This window comes from Pelophylax lessonae (assembly GCF_965119305.1).
Source record: "Pelophylax lessonae genome assembly, chromosome: 11".
Classification (NCBI taxonomy): Eukaryota; Metazoa; Chordata; class Amphibia; order Anura; family Ranidae; genus Pelophylax; species Pelophylax lessonae.
In genome coordinates this window covers 185,925,869-185,944,474 of record NC_138778.1, presented here as the reverse complement: position 1 = coordinate 185,944,474, position 18,606 = coordinate 185,925,869, and the positions used below count along the sequence as shown (strand labels likewise).

At 42.9% G+C, this 18,606-nt stretch overlaps 1 protein-coding gene across 2 annotated transcripts in view; it reads left to right on the top strand.

Annotated features, from left to right (window-relative positions):
* Positions 1–18,606, top strand: part of ASIC2 (acid sensing ion channel subunit 2) — a 1,163,119-nt gene that overhangs the window by 753,884 nt on the left and 390,629 nt on the right. The gene's annotated exons all lie outside the window — the stretch shown is intronic.

The window sequence follows — 18,606 nt, the reverse complement described above, 5'->3', positions numbered from 1 at the left end:
TCCTGTACCATGTCCGCACAGCCCCTGACATCTCCTGTACCATGTCCGCACAGCCTCTGACATCTCCTGTACCATGTCCGCACTTTTACCACTTTTAACTATAATTTGCTCTTTTATAAATAAAGCCCTGCTTTTATATCTATCTTATCTATGATAGTACACTCTTCAAATTTGCTTTAAAATGCATGGTTTTCCCTTTTATGAACAAGAAAATAATGGCGTTATGGTGTTGGACCGCTATAATAATGCTATGGGGCTGGTATGACATTTTTTCCAGGGCTGAATTTTATTCCCAGTCCGGCCCTGCCCCTGGGTTACCCTTAGCAACAACACGACAGTTCAGCATTTTTCAAAGTGCTTTGGCTCAGTCAGGAAACAGTCTAGGAGTTTTTTTTTTTGTAGTTTTATTGAGAACTTGGATAGGAGAAGGGAATGAGTGGGATACTCCAACTTGAATAAACAATGCACAACTTGCTGGTACGACTAAATATTACTGAGTGCAGCAAGGCCGCTGCTTCACCTTGTCACTAGCAGTGAAGAAGTAGTTAAGGAACTGTAGTAGATAAGCTGTACTGTACTGCAGAACATGTGTATTACTCTTCAGGGCCCTTCCTGGCTCCCCCTTTGTCCCTATTCTTCAGGGTTCTCTACACGGCACCCCCTTTACTGTAACACTCTGTGTGAGCTAGCTCATTGATCCCCTGACTTCTCTGGAGTGGTCCCCCTTCCTGGGAAGACCCTTTGGCAGGTCCCTGAGTACTCAAAGACACTGTTTTTCCTGGAAGACTCTGCCAGCAGCTCCACTGTCAGCACTCTGGATCTTCTGCAGCTCAGCTCCACACCCGGTTCACTAGGCCAACCGCCTAAGACCACCTTCCTCAGACACTGCAGGAGGAGAGACAGCCGTCTGCCTCCTCCGGGGACTCTGCTTCCCGCCAAAGACTCCTGTCACATGTCCCCCCCGTATTTATGGTCATTTCCAGGATGCACTGCGGTGGTGCCTTCCCACTGGGACTGCAATATAACCTGATGTGTCACTGGCTGGGTTTCCTCCACTGTCCAATGAGCTCCCTCATTGGATACAGTGGGGACAGTCCCTCAGACCCAGTAAATCACACCTGGAAACATGCAACAGGCAACCTAATAGATCAGGCTCCCCTGATAAGCAGAAGGAGCATTAGATGCATTCACCTAGCACCTACCTAACTAGGGGGGTGCTACAGTTAAAGTGTGCTGGACTAGGAAGAGGGTGACATCATGAGCAAAGCCAAGATGTTGTTTGAGCGCTGTTTCTATTTTAGATTCTGGCATTTTGTTCCAAGGATTTTCTAAGCGTATTAGTGTTCAGAAATGAAGCATCAAATCCCCCCGTGTAAGGCCAGCAATACTCTCATCAGTTCTCCTAAAAGTATTAGAAAAAACCGTACAGAAAATGTTTCACAAATGAAAAATGGGTTAGCTCAAAGTAAAGAAGCTGACTAGATAGGACATGTGCCTCTGATCTGCATTTAAATTCTGTGTTCCTAGCCATACCTGTCTGGGTAAATTTGTCATCCCTATAGAACAAGGAGCAGATTATTTCACTCCATCATCCCTCTGACAAATTAATAATTTTAATAAGCGCCAGAGCGAAGCAGCCGGTGGGAGCAAAGGGAACAACGCTTGGCTAGGAGGGAGGAGAGGCGTGAATTTTGTGTGTCTGTGCTGTTAAACTTATTAGAAATGGAGCAAGAATGAGGGATCAAAAAAAAAAAAAGACAATAAATGGCCGAAGGCGAATTTCTTCAAAGGATGTCGCTCTGTGAGGTCTGATAACGGCGTCTAGCAGAGGGTTCAGAAGTGCTGGTGTCAGCATCTGGAGGTAAGTGTTCCATGTCTGCTGTGCAAGAGACTTGCAAATAAAACTCTCTGGTGTATGGAAAAAAAAATGGACAAGTTTTAGGTCTTATAGCTTTCAGAGTGAACAAATAACCCATATAAAAAAAAAAAAAAAATAATAAAAAAAAAAAATATATATATATATATATATTTTTTTTTATAAATATATATATATATATATATATATATATATATATATATATATATATATATATATGTGTGTGTGTGTATATATATATATTATAATTATATATTATATTATATGTATATTATATTATATTATAATATTTATTTACATATATATATGTATATATGTGTGTGTGTGTGTGTATATATATAATATATATATATATATATATATATATATATATATATATATATATATATATTTTTTTTTTTTTTTTTTTTTTCCTTCCAAGTAAACTTGTACCTCAAATACAATTTTGTGTCCATGTACAGTATTTTAGTTATTTAACCACTTTTGGACCGAAAGGATTAACCCCCTTAATGACCAGGCCATTTTTTTGCGATACGGCACAGTTAATTTAAATGACAATTGCACTGTCGTGTTGCGCTGTACCCAAATCAACTTGATATCCTTTTTTTCCCACAAATAGAGCTTTCTTTTGGTGGTATTTGATCACCTGTGCGATTTTTATTTTTTGCGCTATAAACAAATAAAGAGCAACATTTGTGGAAAAAAAAAACCCACTATTTTTTACTGTACTTTGTTATAAAACATTCCCAATAAAAAAAAATTTAAAATCGCAATTTTTTATCTTTTTATGCCAGTTTGAATTCTGCTACATATTTTTGGTACAAAAAATCCCAACAAGTATATATTGATTGGTTTGCGCAAAAGTTATCTTGTCTACAAACTAGGGGAAAAGTTTATGTCATTTTTATTTCTTTTTTACTAGTAATGGCGGCGATTAGCAATTTTTAGCGGGTTTGCGACATTGCGGTGGACAGATCGGACACCTAACTGACATTTTTGACACTTTTGGGGGGAAGCAATGACATTACTGCAGTAATTAGTGCTAGAAATATGCACTGTTACTGTACTAATGACACTGACAGGGAATAGGTTAACACCAGGGGCGATCAAAGGGTTAAACTTGTCCCTATGGGGTGCTTTCTAACTGGGGGGGGTTAGCTTGCTGCATGAACACAGAGACCTGTGTTCCTTAATAAGAGGAACACAGGATCCCCAGGATCCCTTTGTTCATAACTGACAGAACAGTGGTCTGCCATGTGTACAACGGCAGACCGCCATTCTGTCTCCACGGGGAGCGATTGCGGGTGCCCGGCAGCAATCGCAGCTGCCGGACCCACTGATTAGCTTTGCCTGTGGCGAATGGGCGCACATGCGCATGCCCCCGCTGCCGTGCACACCCCTGCTAGCGGTCCCGTGAAGCAACATACAGGTACGCTGTTTTGCAGGATAGAGCCGACCTGCCGCCATAAAACTACAGCAGCTGGTCGGCAAGCTGTTAAAGGGTACCTGTGTGTTGCACTGCAATCCATAGAACCACACTAAAGCCCGGTACACACGCGTCGAAAATTGGCAGGGAATTTTCGTCCAACGTCCGATCTGCCAATTTTCGGCTTGTTAGTATGATGCTTCCGACAACAAACTCCGACTTTTTGGCCGAAAAAAATCTGGTGTGCAGACTATAAAATTTTTGTTGGCCGTCAACATAATGGCCGATTTTCGTGCAGTCAGTACAGATTTCGACAGGGAAAAATCTGATGAGCAAGACTGGGCATGCTCAGAAGAAAGAACACAAAGAAAGCAAACCAACACATGACATCACTTCTGAAGTAGAATTTTGTTGGCCGAGAAAATTTGTGTGCAGTCTAGGCACATTCCAACCAACAAAACACCACTCTGGACAAAAGACGGACGGTCGGTCGGCCGATAATCGTTGCGTGTGTACGGGGCTTTAGTCTATGGTGCCTACAATTTAAGCTGCCAATGTTACAAAAAAGATGGAGAGGCAAGGGGAAGACTGGACTGAAATGGAATGATTTGCCCCTCAGTTGGAAAGAGAAGATCCTACTGCTCTCCGGTTTTAGGTCAGGTGGCTTGAATTAGCCTGGTTAGATTACATGATCCAATCCACAGCAGCTCTGCTTTGTTGGTGTTATGATTAAGTGCTGTTACCTGCGTAAAATGGGTAAAAAATCTCCTGGTGGTCACTGTGCTGTATATGCTTTTATTTGTTGATCACTTCAATAAAGATTTTGTCATCCTTCCAGAGTGAACAGCCATTCATCCATTTTTTCCCTGTTGATCTTGGATGTGAGCCGGGTGGGCACCCCTGCTTTGGAAGCAGCACTAGACTTGCAGCACTCACACCTTGAGCCGTGTTTCCTCATCATGTCACCTTTGCTTGGTTGTTGTTGACATCAGCAGAATCTTGATTCATCGCCATTTAACAATTAACTGACATCCGAGCCCCGATGCATGACCCATGCTGCCCTGACCCAAACCTGAAAGCATCGGACCTTCTGTATATATTTTTTTCACTTGAAGACACCCCCTGACATTAATTGTTGAGTATTTTTTGTAAAGTTTTTGGGTAAAAGTATGGGGACTGCCATTGCAGAATAGTAGCTGCCTGGCTGCGACTGGCATCCGCTAATTTTCGAGTCACAGACCTGGAAGTGTCATTGTGTAAATGAGTATCACAAAGGTGTTCTAATTTCCTTTATGACAGGACAGACTCAGAAAGCATTGAAGGTAAATTATCAGCATGTCAGCTAGCAAAGTAACATTCTCAAAGGAAGAGGTCAGCAAAGGCAGCTCCTGTACTTTTCTCATGAAAGGGTCACCTTAAACTTTGAGTTATGGCCCACTTTAATCTTGTGTCGATTGACGGACTTATTTATGTGAATTGCACAGTTAGATTTATCTTACCTGAGGAGAGGAAGCCTTTATAAATAGGATCTTAAAACTTAACTGCAGACATACACTATATTACAACAAATATTGGGACGCCTGCCTTTACACGCACATGAAAGTTCTGTCTGGTTGAGGTCAGGACTCTGCACAGGCCAGTCAAGTTCCTCCACCCCAAACTCGCTCATCCATGTCTTTATGGACCTTGCTTTTGTGCACTGGTCCAAATCATTTGGAGGGGAGATTATGGTTTGGGGTTGTTTTTCAGAGGTTGGGCTTGGCCCCTTAGTTCCAGTAAAGGGAACTCTGAAGGTGTCAGCATACCAAGACATTTCGGACAAGTTCATGCTCCCAACTTTGTGGAAACGGTTTGGGGATGGCCCTTCCTGTTCCAACATGACTGCACACCTTTGCACAAAGCAAGGTCCAAGACATGGATAAGCAAGTTTGGGGTGGGGGAACTTGACTGGCCAGCACAAAAGTCTGACCTCAACCCAATAGAACACCTTTGGTATGAATTAGGGCAAAGACTGTGAGCCAGGCCTTCTGGTCCACATCAGTGCCTGACCTCACAAATGCGCTTCTGGAAAAATGGACACACTCCTAAACCTTGTGGACAGCCTTCCCAGATAAGTTGAAGCTGTTATAGTTGCAAAGGGTGGGCCAACTCAATATTGAACCCTACGGACTAAGACTGGGATGCCATTATGTGTATGTATGAATGGGGGTTAGGGACCTTAGATTGTAAGCTCCTTGAGGGTAGGGACTGATGCAAATGTACAATGTATATGTAAAGCGCTGTGTAAATTGATGGTGCTATATAGGTACCTGAAATAAAATAAATGTGTGTGTAAAGTCAGGCGTGCCAATACTTTCAGTAATATAGTGTTTCTATGTACTTAACTTTTGTAGAAAGACTACATATGACCCCAGGTAGCAATAACGGCATACATAATTCCAACATTATGCCTATGTTAAAACACACAGTAACAGCAAACAAACAGTGCTGGGTTATCTTACTGGGAAGTCCAGCATGCTTTGCAAATAGAGTGTCATGAATGCTCCCTGTAATATCTGGTAATATAGTGTATATAAAAAGCACACTTTAATGTTGCTGTATATTCATATTTACTAGTCTAAAGCTGGTCAAGCAAATTGGATGGCGGAATCCTCCCTGCTGGGACAACCATTCTGTCAGAATACACTGGTCCACAGCTGCATCTGGCTGATTGAGAAAACATTTCCAAAAAGCCTGTTGAACAAAAGACAATCTATTAATGTCGGTTCACACTATGGCGATCCGACTTCGGGGGCGACTAGTGAAGTTGCCGTGCACTGCGACTTCGGCACGACTTGCACGGACTTCACATAATGGAAGTCAATGCAAGTCGCTCCGACTTCGGTCAAAAGTAGTGCAGGAACTATTTTCTAAGTCGGAGCGACTTGAGTTGCTCCTATTAGAACGGTTCCCATAGCACCAAATAGACTGCGACTTGTCAGGCAGCCAAGTCGCCTGACAAGTCGCGGTAGTGTGAACCGGGACTTAATCGACTTCTAGTAAACAGGTACAGCTACACATAGTTACATAGTTATTCTGACACAAGGCCATCCAGTTCAACCAGCAAAAAAAGAAAGAGTAAACCAGCACACTCAATAGAAAACCTCCATATTCACTATCCAACACACACAGTTAATCCAGAGGAAGCCCCCCCCCTTCAGCAAAGCATGATTCAATTTGCTACAGCAGGGGGGAAAAATCCTTCCTGATCCCCCAAGAGGCAATCAGATATTCCCTAGATCAACTTTACACATAAATATTAGTACCCAGTTATATTATGTGCATTTAGGAAAGAATAGATTAGAAAAGAATATAGATTTTGCTAACTGCCAGGCGGCTCCATTTGCATCTAATTTTGAGCTAAGTTGTCCCCTCACTGGGCGACATTTATCAAGTCTAATGCACAGCACAGGAATGCTAAACAGGAGCAGTGAGACAGATGGGTCTTAACTTGGTTAAAACCCGGTAATAAGCTGGCAGTACCACAAATATCAGCCATTGCCACTTTCTGCAGCCCATTGGTCTCTTTATGTACATACACAGATATACATATTTTGCATGTGTTTATGTTTTTACAGTATATCCCTAAAATGAACCTGCATGAGCTGAACTTTCATTAAAGTATCCTCAATAACCACAAAGGATATAAATCCACTTTGTGAGCACCAAATGTCTGCCCGTTCAGTTATTACCTTGAAAACATAGCAGTGACATCACAGAGCTGAATACAACCCTGAAGGCCCACCCAGTACAGGATGCCTTCAGAAAAGTACAAGAGGGGGCAGAGAAGACCAGTCAGCAGCAGGGACCGATCTTTATTACAGGAAGCTCCTGAACAAAGGCAAAGTTTACTGCTGGATTATACAAAGAAAGAGCAAAGGTTTTACATCACCGATTCAATGATCACCCCTCGACAAACACGTAGCACATTGGAGTGAATCGCATGCTCCTCCAAACCTGAAAGTACCAAGAATTGTACAATAAAACCTTGCTTTATGAGTAACGCAGTTTACGAGCGTTTTGAAAGACGAGCAAAGTTTTTTTTTAAATGTTGCCTTGATTTGCGAGAGCTGTCTTGATATACGAGCAATATACAAGCAGAAGTTTGTATGTTAAGAAAAAAACAATTCTACTCATCACAATGTTAAAGAGTCTGGTGCAATTCCAAAGCCGCTGGTGTACAGTATACAGTTTTGTATGTGGCAGGGGCGTAACTACAGGGGATGCAGGGGTTGCAATCGCTACCGGGCCCCATGCTCCAGGGGGCCCGGTAGCAAACCAGTGGGTGAACTTCCAGGATCGCAAAGGTCACACTTGCGACCGGACCCTGGCATTGCACCACTGTGGGGAGGCCCCAAGATTGCAGGAAGGGGGCCCACAAGATTGCAGGAAGGGGGCCCACTGCAGAACCTGTGAAAGAATCCTGCTGCGGGACCGTAATAAAAGGCCATGCAACGAGTGTAAAGAGCCCCAGGATTAGTGGGAAGAGCCCTGGGCTTGAAGGTAAGGGCCCCGGCCAGGGGTCTGGGGGGCCCTTCATGGTTTCTTGCATCAGGGCCCTGAAGGTTCTAGTTACGCCTCTGGTATGTGGTCAGAGGTCCAGGAGTGCTAGTGGCTCCAAAGCCGCTGGTGTATATGTACTGTACAGTAAAGCCTCTGGTGTATATGTACTGTACAGTAAAGTCGCTGGTGTACAGTATACAGTTCTGTATGTGGTCAGAGGTCCAGGAGTGCTAGTGGCTCCAAAGCCGCTGGTGTATATGTACTGTACAGTAAAGCCTCTGGTGTATATGTACTGTACAGTAAAGTCGCTGGTGTACAGTATACAGTTTTGTATGTGGTCAGAGGTCCAGGAGTGCTAGTGGCTCCAAAGCCGCTGGTGTATATGTACTTTTACTGTACAGTAAAGCCGCTGGTGTATATGTACTGTATAGTAAAGCCGCTGGTGTACAGTATACAGTTTTGTATGTGGTCAGAGGTCCAGAAGTGTTAGTGGCTCCAAAGCCGCTGGTGTATATGTACTGTACAGTAAAGCCGCTGGTGTATATGTACTGTATAGTAAAGCCGCGGGTGTATATGTACTGTACAGTAAAGCCACTGTTGTCAGGGCCGCTGATAGGGGGGGACCGCCAGCCCTCTTGTAGGGGGCCCGAGCACACAGGGGGGCCCACACAGAGAGGGGGATTAGTGATGGACAACAAATACAGAAATCTTCCTCCAGCACCTGAATCTGATCTGTCCCCCCTCTCCCTGCTATCAGCTTTTATCTGCTGAGAAAGAGACAGTCATCCCTTCACTAATCCCCCTCCCTGTGTGGGCCCCCCTCTCAGCACTGGCTTTAATGTTATCTCTACTCAGGAGTTTATTTGTAACTTTGTTTCTCTCTTTCTGTCTCTGATCTGGAGATCACTGAGCTCCAACTGCCCAGCCTGTATATTTTTCTCATCTCATCTTCATTTTTATTTAACATAGTTTTTTTTTTTTAGATTTAGCAGGAATTATGTGAATTATGTTATATTTGTGTCTGCTAATAGTGATTTTGATGTCATTTTAGCTAAATATATCTTTAATATTTTCTTGGTGGGGGGCCCTGCCAGGTAGTCTGTACAGGGCCCCGCGATTTCTAACAGCAGCCCTGACTGTTGTACAGTATTCAGTTCTGTATGTGGTCAGAGGTCCAGGAGTGTTAGTGGCTCCAAAGCCGCTGGTGTATATGTACTGTACAGTAAAGCCGCTGGTGTACAGTATACAGTTCTGTATGTGGCCAGAGGTCCAGGAGTGCTAGTGGGTACAGTGTACAGTATACAGTTCTGTATGTGGCCAGAGGTCCAGGAGTGCTAGTGGGTCCAAAGCCGCTGGTGTATATGTACTGTATAGTAAAGCCGCTGGTGTACAGTATACACTTCTGTATATGGTCAGAGGTCCGGGGGCGCTGTGGGCTCCCAGTGCTTCCTGCAGATCTCGGAGACACTCCCAGCTGGGTGGGCTGACGTAACGTGCGTTCGGAGCACCCAGAATTGACGTCAACAGTTCCTGAGTGTCTCCGAGTTCTGAAAGAAGTGCTGGGAGCCAACAGAGCCCAATCTGACCATATACAGGACTCCTTAACATTGTGAGTGTACTGTCATTTTTTTTTTTTTTTATATATATATATACAAAAGGAACTGTGGATTGGGAGCCTGGTCATAATGGTATATGAAGGGGTGCCACAAAGTGCTGGTTAATTTGTTTTATTTTTACAGTACAGTACACTTTATACTGTATAGTGCTGTATTTTGAAGTGCAGGTTAATTTGTTCTATTTTTACAGTACACTTTATACTTTATTTTGTATTGCCATAATCATTTTTATATGAACATATGGTTGTGGAACGAATCATCTGAAATTCACTTTGATATACAAGTGCTTTGGATTACAAGCATGCTTCCGGAACTAATTATGCTTGCAAATCAAGGTATTACTGTATTTCATTGAAAAGAGTGAAAGAAATGTAAGTCAATGTGTCTGTTAAATGGAGCAGAGGGTTAAAGCAAACCTGTTAGGGCTCTTTCACACGGTCCGCCTCCGTAGGCGGATCCCTGCTGCTCAGCAGTGGATCGTTAAAGCGGAGTTCCACCCTGGATTTTTTTTTTTTTTTTTTAATACCCCCGGGACAGTCAGGGCTAGTGCATTCCACAATGGCTAGCCTCTGATCTGTCCCGGGTTGCACTTACCTGTTAGGACAAATACTTACCTTGCAAACGTCTTGTCCAGCGCTGCCATCTCAGATGTGGGCAGCTTGAAGCCAGCGAGATCCCCTTCGGCGTCTTCTTCCGCCTTCTTTGGTCCCACGATGCTCTGCGCCGGCCCCGCCGTCACTTCCGGGTCGCGCGCGTCATCCCTCTACAGCTTCTGGGCATGCCCAGAAGCTGTTTAGAAGGGGATGACGCGCGCGACCCGAAACTGACGTCGGGGCCGGTGCAGGCGCAATGATTCCTGGGAGCTATGACGTTCAGCTCCCAGGAATCATTGCAGAGCCAGGAAGTGACGACGGGCCGCGGCCGAGGAAGGAGGAAGAAGGAAGTAAGGTAAGTATTTTTTCTTCGCTACGAGGTAAGTAAAAAAAAAAAATATGCGATTATCCATTTCTTTTTCAGGTGACCCGGAGCGAGAAGATGGAGGTAAGTATAAAAATAGGGTGAAACTCCACTTTAACACAGATCGCCGCTGAGCAGGAAGGTGACACCCCCCTCTCCACTCTGTGTGCGGAGAGGGAGATGTCAGAGCCCCATGCATCTCTATGGGGGATTGGATGAGAACGGACCGCGTGTCTGCTCTCATCCGATCCCATCCAATCCGATTCCCTGGACGGATGGAAAATAGGGTTTCCATCCGTCCAGATTTCACGGACAGGATCGGATGCGGATGGCAGCGGGTGTCAGCGGACATGTCACCGCTGACATCCTCTGCCCCATAGGGATGCATGGAGGATCTGATCAGATCCACCTAAAAAACTGACTGGCGGATCTGATCGGATCGCTCGTGTGAAAGGGGCCTTACTTTGCCTTTGCATAAAAAAAAAAAAAAAATGCAAATCTATCATAACAGAAACACGTGGGCTACCATTACTGACCCTGTTCTAAAAATGCTAGTTGCCAGGCATTTACAGAGCCCTCTTTAATGCTCTCTGAATCACTAACCATAGACAGAATGCAAATTAGGAGTTCTGACTTAATTGCTGCATACTTGTTCTAGGTCAGTGACTCGGAAAGTATTTGCAGAAGTTGGTCAGCAGCGGCGCCTGCATATTTCTCATATGACTGGTTTCGATTAAATCCTTTTTTTGACTGGTTGGCAGGGAACTGAGCTTTTTGCACCTCTGGAGAATTACGGTAGCAAGAGCATTAGGCTTGTGTTCCTTTGTGTGTGCATCGAATACGTGGATATGAATTTAAGATTTCTCATTTACTTTGTGCTACAGAAAATGTAACAGCAAGGTTTAGACTTTGTCTGCTACGGTGGGAGTGGTACATCACTGCTGGGTGGTATGGAGCCCAAAACTCTGGCACAAAGGTTTCCTTCTCAAGCCCCCCAGGACTTCATTCTAGACAGCAACTGACCTGTTTGTTGTGGCTGTGTCACATCAGTTTTGGGTTGCCATGACACTTATCAATCAGACTCTTTTTAAATATATTTTTTAGAATATTTTGAAGACTGCAAAAGGTGTTAATGTATGCTTCATCTGATGTCCCATTGTAGTATTTGTCCAAAATGAGTTTCTTCAAGAGTTTAACCACTTGCCGACCCCTCACAGGCAAAGCGACATAGGACTACGTCGCTAGCCTGTGAGGCTCTAGGGGCGCGCCCCCGCTCGGTCACAGACCCCCCCCCCCGCGCGAGTGCCCGGCGGACCCGATGTCCACCGGGCACTCGCGATTGTCTGTTACACCGGAAGAAAGGCAGGTGGCTAATGTAAACACAGCCGCCTGTCATTCTTCCCTGTGTAAGAATGGAGATCAAATGGTTCTGCTATGTAGGACCGTTGATCACTGTTCTTACACCAGTAGCCACATCCAATCACAGTTAGAAACACGCCCCAAGGACACACTTAACCCCTCCCTTTCAAAAAAGTTAACCCCTTCACTGCCAGTGTCATTTTTACAGTAACAGTGCCTATGTATAGCACTGATTACTGTAGTAATGTCACTGGTAACCCCAAAAGTGTCAAAAATGTCAGTCAAGGGTCCGATCTGTCCGCCGCAATGTCGCAGTCCCGCAAAAAAAATCGCAGATCGCCGCCATTACTCGTTAAAAAAAAAAGAAACAACAAAAATGACAAAAATCTTTCCCTTAGTTAGTAAACGCAATAACTTTTGCGCAAACCAAACAAAATAAGCTTTTTGTGATTTTTTTTTACCAAACATAGGTAGCAGAAAACAAATTGGCCTTAGGCTGCATTCACACTTGAGCGTAGCGTTTTCGCGGGTTTTTACCGCGATTTTTACCGCGATTTTACCGCGATTTTCAGGCTTTTTTTCAGGCGTTTTTGGAGGCAGGCATTGACATCTATCAAAAACGCTGGTAATCAGCCCAAAAAGAAGCTCATGTACTTTTTTCAGCTACAGGCGTTTTGCAAAACGCTCAGATGTGAACAGGGACCATTTAAATTAATGGGGTTTTACTTGTTGGGCGTTTTGGAACGGTTTTTTTTAGCGTTTTTGGAGCTGAAAAACGCTCAAAAACACCCAGGTGTGAATGGAGACTTAATGTTTAAAAAATTTTGATTTTTACATTTTTTTGGGGGGAATTTCATGTAAAAAAAATGTGAAAAATATTGTTATTTTTGCAAAATTGACGCTCTCTTTTTGTTTATAGCGCATGATCAAAAAATCGCACAGGTGATCAAATACCACCAAAAGAAAGCTCTGTTTGCGGGAAAAAAAGGACGTCAAATTCGTTTAGGTACAGAGTCGCACGACCGCGCAATTGTCCATTAAAGTCACGCAGTGCCGAATCGCAAAATAGACCCTGGTCAGGAAGGGGGTAAAATCTTCCGGGGCTTAAGTGGTTAATAAAGCAAACAAGTGCAATGGCTCAATTCCCGCTAGTCAGGGAAGTGGTGTTGGTGTCATCTAGAAATTAGGAATTTGTATAAATAGATTGGATGCTTCGGCTCCAGAAATAATTCATTATGATTGCAGCTTCATGCAAGGGAAAGGAGAGTAACTCAGAATAATTCTGCATTCATAAGGCATTTTAGGATTCTACAGCAATGATGATCATTTAATTTTCGCAGTTTACTTACAGTATTACCAATGAGGCCTGTACTTAGCATTCATATTGCCCCAGGATACTATGAATGTTATTTTTTTTTCATGCAGCTTTTTTACCTCTTTCATCAGGCATTTTATAATTGTAAAAAATACATTTCGATTTTTCTGGTTCGAACATAATGTTGTACATAGCGTGCCCCCATATATACAGTAGATTTCAACAGTCTACAAAGAACCAGAACATTAGTCCATGAATTGCACAGAGTCTTATGACTCCCATAAAGTGGTTCTGCAAATATAATAAAGAAATCCTTCTACCACATCTCATCATACTGATAGAAAAAACGGTATATTAATATACTTACCTCGTGTGGGAGCCCATTCCCCTACAGCCGGTCTTTCAGCAGTTCATGCCTACACAGAGGTCAGCCAGAGAGGATCATGGTCTCTGTGAGGGCAACTGCAGAAGAAAAATAGACGAGGAAAGTTTTTATTTTTTTGTATCATAGTTCGATTGCATTCAGATACCCCCTCCTTCAAACCAGGTGGGAGATTTACTCTCTAGATAATAAGAAAAAAAAAACATAAATGTAGTTTACGCTGCTCCATGTTATCCTGTAGCCCAAAATATACTATCTTGAGTAACTTAACCTCCCTGGCGGTATGATTCTTTCAGATTTTAGGTGCTGAAAGCGGTACCATTATTTTGTATGTAATTCTTGAGAATGAGCAGCCCAAACCAACTATTTACATATTTTTTTTTTTTTTTTACTGTGCGTTCTTCTTTATAACATCTCGGGTATGATAAAGTTTAAACACAAAATCATAAATTTTAATATAATAAAAAACTATAAATAAGTTAAAGTATGTATGTATGTGTACATATATATATATATATATATATATACTGTATATACTGTATATATATATATATATATTATATATATATATATATATATATATATATATATATACGTATATATATATATATATATATATATATATACAGAGATGTATAATAACTAAGTAGAACTACTTCACTTCACTACTGTACTTAAGTACCGAAAGGCGGTATCTGTACTTTCCTAGAGTAGAATTTTTTTCTCCTACTTTCACTTTTACTTCACTACATTTTTTAGATGATTTCAATACTTCTACTCCGATATTTTTTTTGTTGTGCTGCATAGTTACTCGTTACAATTATAAAAATTACCACTGCCAGAACACTAGATGGCAGGTTTCATGAAGCTCAAAACATGTGTATTATCAGCGCATACGAAAATAAATGCTACTGTATGTATAAATAAAAGCTGCATTTGAAATAATAAAAGACAATATGATGTTCAAACTTTTGACTTCTTTCTTTAATAACTACATAACACAGTACTTGTACTTTTACTTTCAGTACTTGAGTAGCAAAATTAAAAAAAAAAAACTACTTGCAATACTTAAGTACAAAAAAATGTTGAATACTTTAGTACTTCTACTCAAGTCACTTTTTGATTGAGCACTTCCACTTCTACTCAAGTCACTTTTTGATCGAGCACTTGTACTTTTACATATATAAAAAGTACAGTAAAACTGCAGGAAAGGGCACTGGGGGGCAATGTAATGTGAATTTATTTTATTTTGAATGGTATCAGTGTGTTTGGTGTGTTTTACTATTTGAATTTGCCGCCAGTTCCACCCCCCTGCGAATGTCACGTCGCAGGAGATGGAAGCCGGGGCACGGAGACGATCGGGAGGAAGATCCGCCGCCGCATACCGCTCGCATACATCGCTGGATCCCGGTGACAAGGTAAGTAACCTCTTTTACAGGATCCAGTGATGCTTTTGGCGGTACCCCGAGTGTGGCTCGGGGGCTACCGCTTTTGGCTCTGAAATGTAACCCCGAGCCACGCTCGGGCATACCGCTAAGAAGGTTAAGGTATATTGTTCTGAAACAATGATACTTGCCATTCAGGGCAAAGAGTTCAACCTTTGTTTCATCAGACCAGAGAATTTTGTTTGTGGTCTGAGAGTCCTTCAGGTACCTTTTGGCAAACCCCAGGCAGGCTGTCATGTGTTTTTTACTGAGGAGTGGCTTTCGTCTGACCACTCTACCATACCGGCCTGATTGGTGGAGTGCTGCAGAGATGGTTTTTCTTTTGGAAGGTTCTCCTCCCTCCACAGAGACCATCGGGTTCTTGGTCACCTCCATGACTAAGGCCCTTCTCCCCTAATTGCTCAGTTTGGCTGGGCGGCCCGATCTAGGAAGAGTCCCCGTGGTTCCAAACTTCTCCTAATTACAGATGATGGAGGCCACTGTGGTCATTGGGACCTTCAATGCTGCAGAAATGTTTCTCTACCCTTTCCCAGATCTGTGCCTTGATACAATCCTGTTTTGGAGGTCTACAGACAATTCCTTGATTTTGACAAAATCCTTAATGGCTTGGTTTGTGCTCTAACATGCACTGTTAACTGTGGGACCTTATATGGAGAGGTGTGTGTCTTTCCGAATCATGTCCAATCAACTGGATTTACCACAGGTGGACTCCAATCCAGTTGTAGAAATATCTCAAGGATCATCAGTGGAAACAGGATGCACCTGAGCTCAATTTTGAGTGTCATGGCAAAGGCTGCAAATACTTATGTACATGTGATTTTTTTTTAAATTTTTTTTTATATTACAGCTGCTAGCGATAATCACAGGTTAAACCCAGCATGCTGGTTTTATCCAAGATCGATCAACTTGGTACATTCACCTGCTGAACCGGCCGAGATTCAAACCGTGTATGGCCTGCCTAAGTCTGTTTGTAAGGATGGGCAAATTATTATCTGTTTTGCCCTCTTTTTGTCCTATTCCACCACTAAATGTTATAAATTTGAAATGGAAAGTTGCAATGTCCTAAAGAAAAAATGGTTAGAACTAGACTAGAATTTATTTGATTAAAATAATAACCTACACTTGTCTGAGGGTGACATACATTATCAGCAAAATCACAGAAATAGAAAACGCAATGCAAACTGGCACAACTACAGTTAGGTCCATATATATTTGGCACAATTTTAGTTTTTGTATGGATTTTACCAAAACATATATAAGATATAGTTCTATAATGGATTTGGGCTGAAAGTGCACACTCTCAGGTTTAATTTGAGGACATCCAAATCAGAGGAAGGGTTTAGGAATTATAGCTCCTAAGAATAGCCACCCCCCCCCCCCCCTTTTTTTAATGGACCAAAAGTAATTGGACAATTTAACCAAAAGCTGTTTCATGGCCAGGTGTGGGCTACTACTTATTTATTCATCAATTAATCAGGCAAAAGGTCTGGAGTTGATTCTAAGTGTTGTATTTACATTTGGAATCTATTGCGGTGAACCTATATCATGCGTTCAAAGGAACTGTTCATGCAAGTGAAACAGGCCATTGTAAGGCTTCAAAAACTAAAAAAGTCCATCAGAGAGATAGCAGCAACATCAGGAGTAGCCAAATCAACAGTTTGGTACATTCTGAGGAAAAAGAAGAAAACATTGGTGAGCTCAGCAACATAAAAAGACCTTGACATCGACAGAAGACAACAGTGGTGGATGATCGCAGGATCGGAGCTGGCCCTACCATGGGTTCCGCTTGGACCCAGGCAAGACTTTGAGAGAGGCAGCAAATTCACACCCAAATATTTTTTCCAGCAGTTTTGTGTGTCTTCCAGGGGCAGCTGCTTCGCTACCCTATAAAAAGGCCACCCTGCTGCCCTCAACACGCATACTCATAGTTACGGGGGGCAAGGGTGCTCGCACACAGTCTAACACCGGCTTTTAAACACCCAAGCACACATGAAGAGCTCAGATGTGTGTGTGCTGCCAGGGACGGGGTACCCACAGGAGAAAGAGAGCAATGAAATATCCCTTCCCCACCGGCTCCACCCGCAGCCGATATGGGAGCACTGGGAAAGAGCAACAGAGAGGTAAAATAAGTTTAATTCTAGAATTTTTTCTAGTAGTGGCTGCTGATCTGCTGGATGGTCAATTGTTGCATAACCTGTCATGCTCAAAAATCACTATACAGCACTAGCTTGCCATTATACTACCCTAGCCTGCCCCTATGCTACCCTAGCCTGCCCATATAATACTCTAGCCTGTCCATTTATTACCCTTGCCTGTCCATTTACTACCCTTGCCTGTCCATATACTACCTTAGCCTGTCCATACACCACCCTTGCCTGCCCATATACTACCCTAGCCTGTCCATATACTACCCTAGCCTGTATTTATGCTACCCTAGCCTGTCCATATACTACCCTAACATGTCCCTATACTACCCTAGCATGTCTATATACTACCCTAGCCTGCCCATATACTACCCCAGCTTGTGTATATACTACCCTAGCCTGCCCCTGTACTGCCCTAGTCTACCCCTATACTGCCCGAACTTGCCCCTAAACAGCCCTTTCCCAGTGGCATATCCATGGGTGCAACGTGTTCACTGCACCTGGACCCTGAGCGGTGGGGGGGCCCACTGTGCTGACACACACTGCACCCATGGATGCCCTAGGGCACCAAGATGGGGGATCGGTAACATGGTAGTATGTCATATAATTTTGCATATAGACAAGGTGCTGTTGTATGTAAATCTGACTTCCTGATACATTTGATTTTTGTTTTAATTATCATGATAATAATGGATGTGGGGGCCTTTTGGTGGGTGTTATTTATTTATTTTTTATTTTTTTGGGGGGAGGGGGGGCAGCATTTCATTCTTGGACCCAAGCAGCACAATGTCTTAGGCCAGCCCTGTGCAGGATCCTCTATTGTGAATAAAAACCCATTCACAACATCCAGACAAGTGAAGGACACTCTCCAAGAGGTGGGCGTATATAAGTCTACAATCAAGAGAAGCAAATACAGAGGGTTCACCATAAAGTGCAAACCATTTATAAGCCTGAAGAATAGAAAAGCCAGATTAGACTTTGCCAAAAAAACATCTATAAAAGCCAGACCAGTTCTGGAAAAGCATTATTTGGATGGATGGAATTAATTATTCTGTACCAGAATGATGGGAAGAAAAAAGTGTGGAGAAGGCTTGGAATAGTTCATGATACAAACACAACGTCATCTGTAAAACATGGCGGAGGCAGCGTGATGGCATGGCCATAGATGACCTCCAATGGCACTGGATCATTGGTGTTTGTTGATGATGTGACAGAAGACAGAAGCAGCCGGATGAATTCTGCAGTGTTTATAGATATACTGTCAGCCCAGATTCAGCCAAATGCAGCAAAGTTAATTGGACGGCGCTTCACAGTATAGATGGACAATGATCCAAAACACACTGCAAAAGCAACGCAGGAGCTTTTGAAGGAAAAGAAGTGGAATATTCTGCAATGGTCGAGTCAATCACCTGATCTCAACCCAATTGAGCATGCATTTCCCTTGCTGAAGGCAAAACTAAAGGCAGAAAGAAACAGGCCACAAACAAAGAACAACTGAAGACCGCTGCAGTTAGAGCCTGGCAAAGCATCAGAAAGGTGGAAAC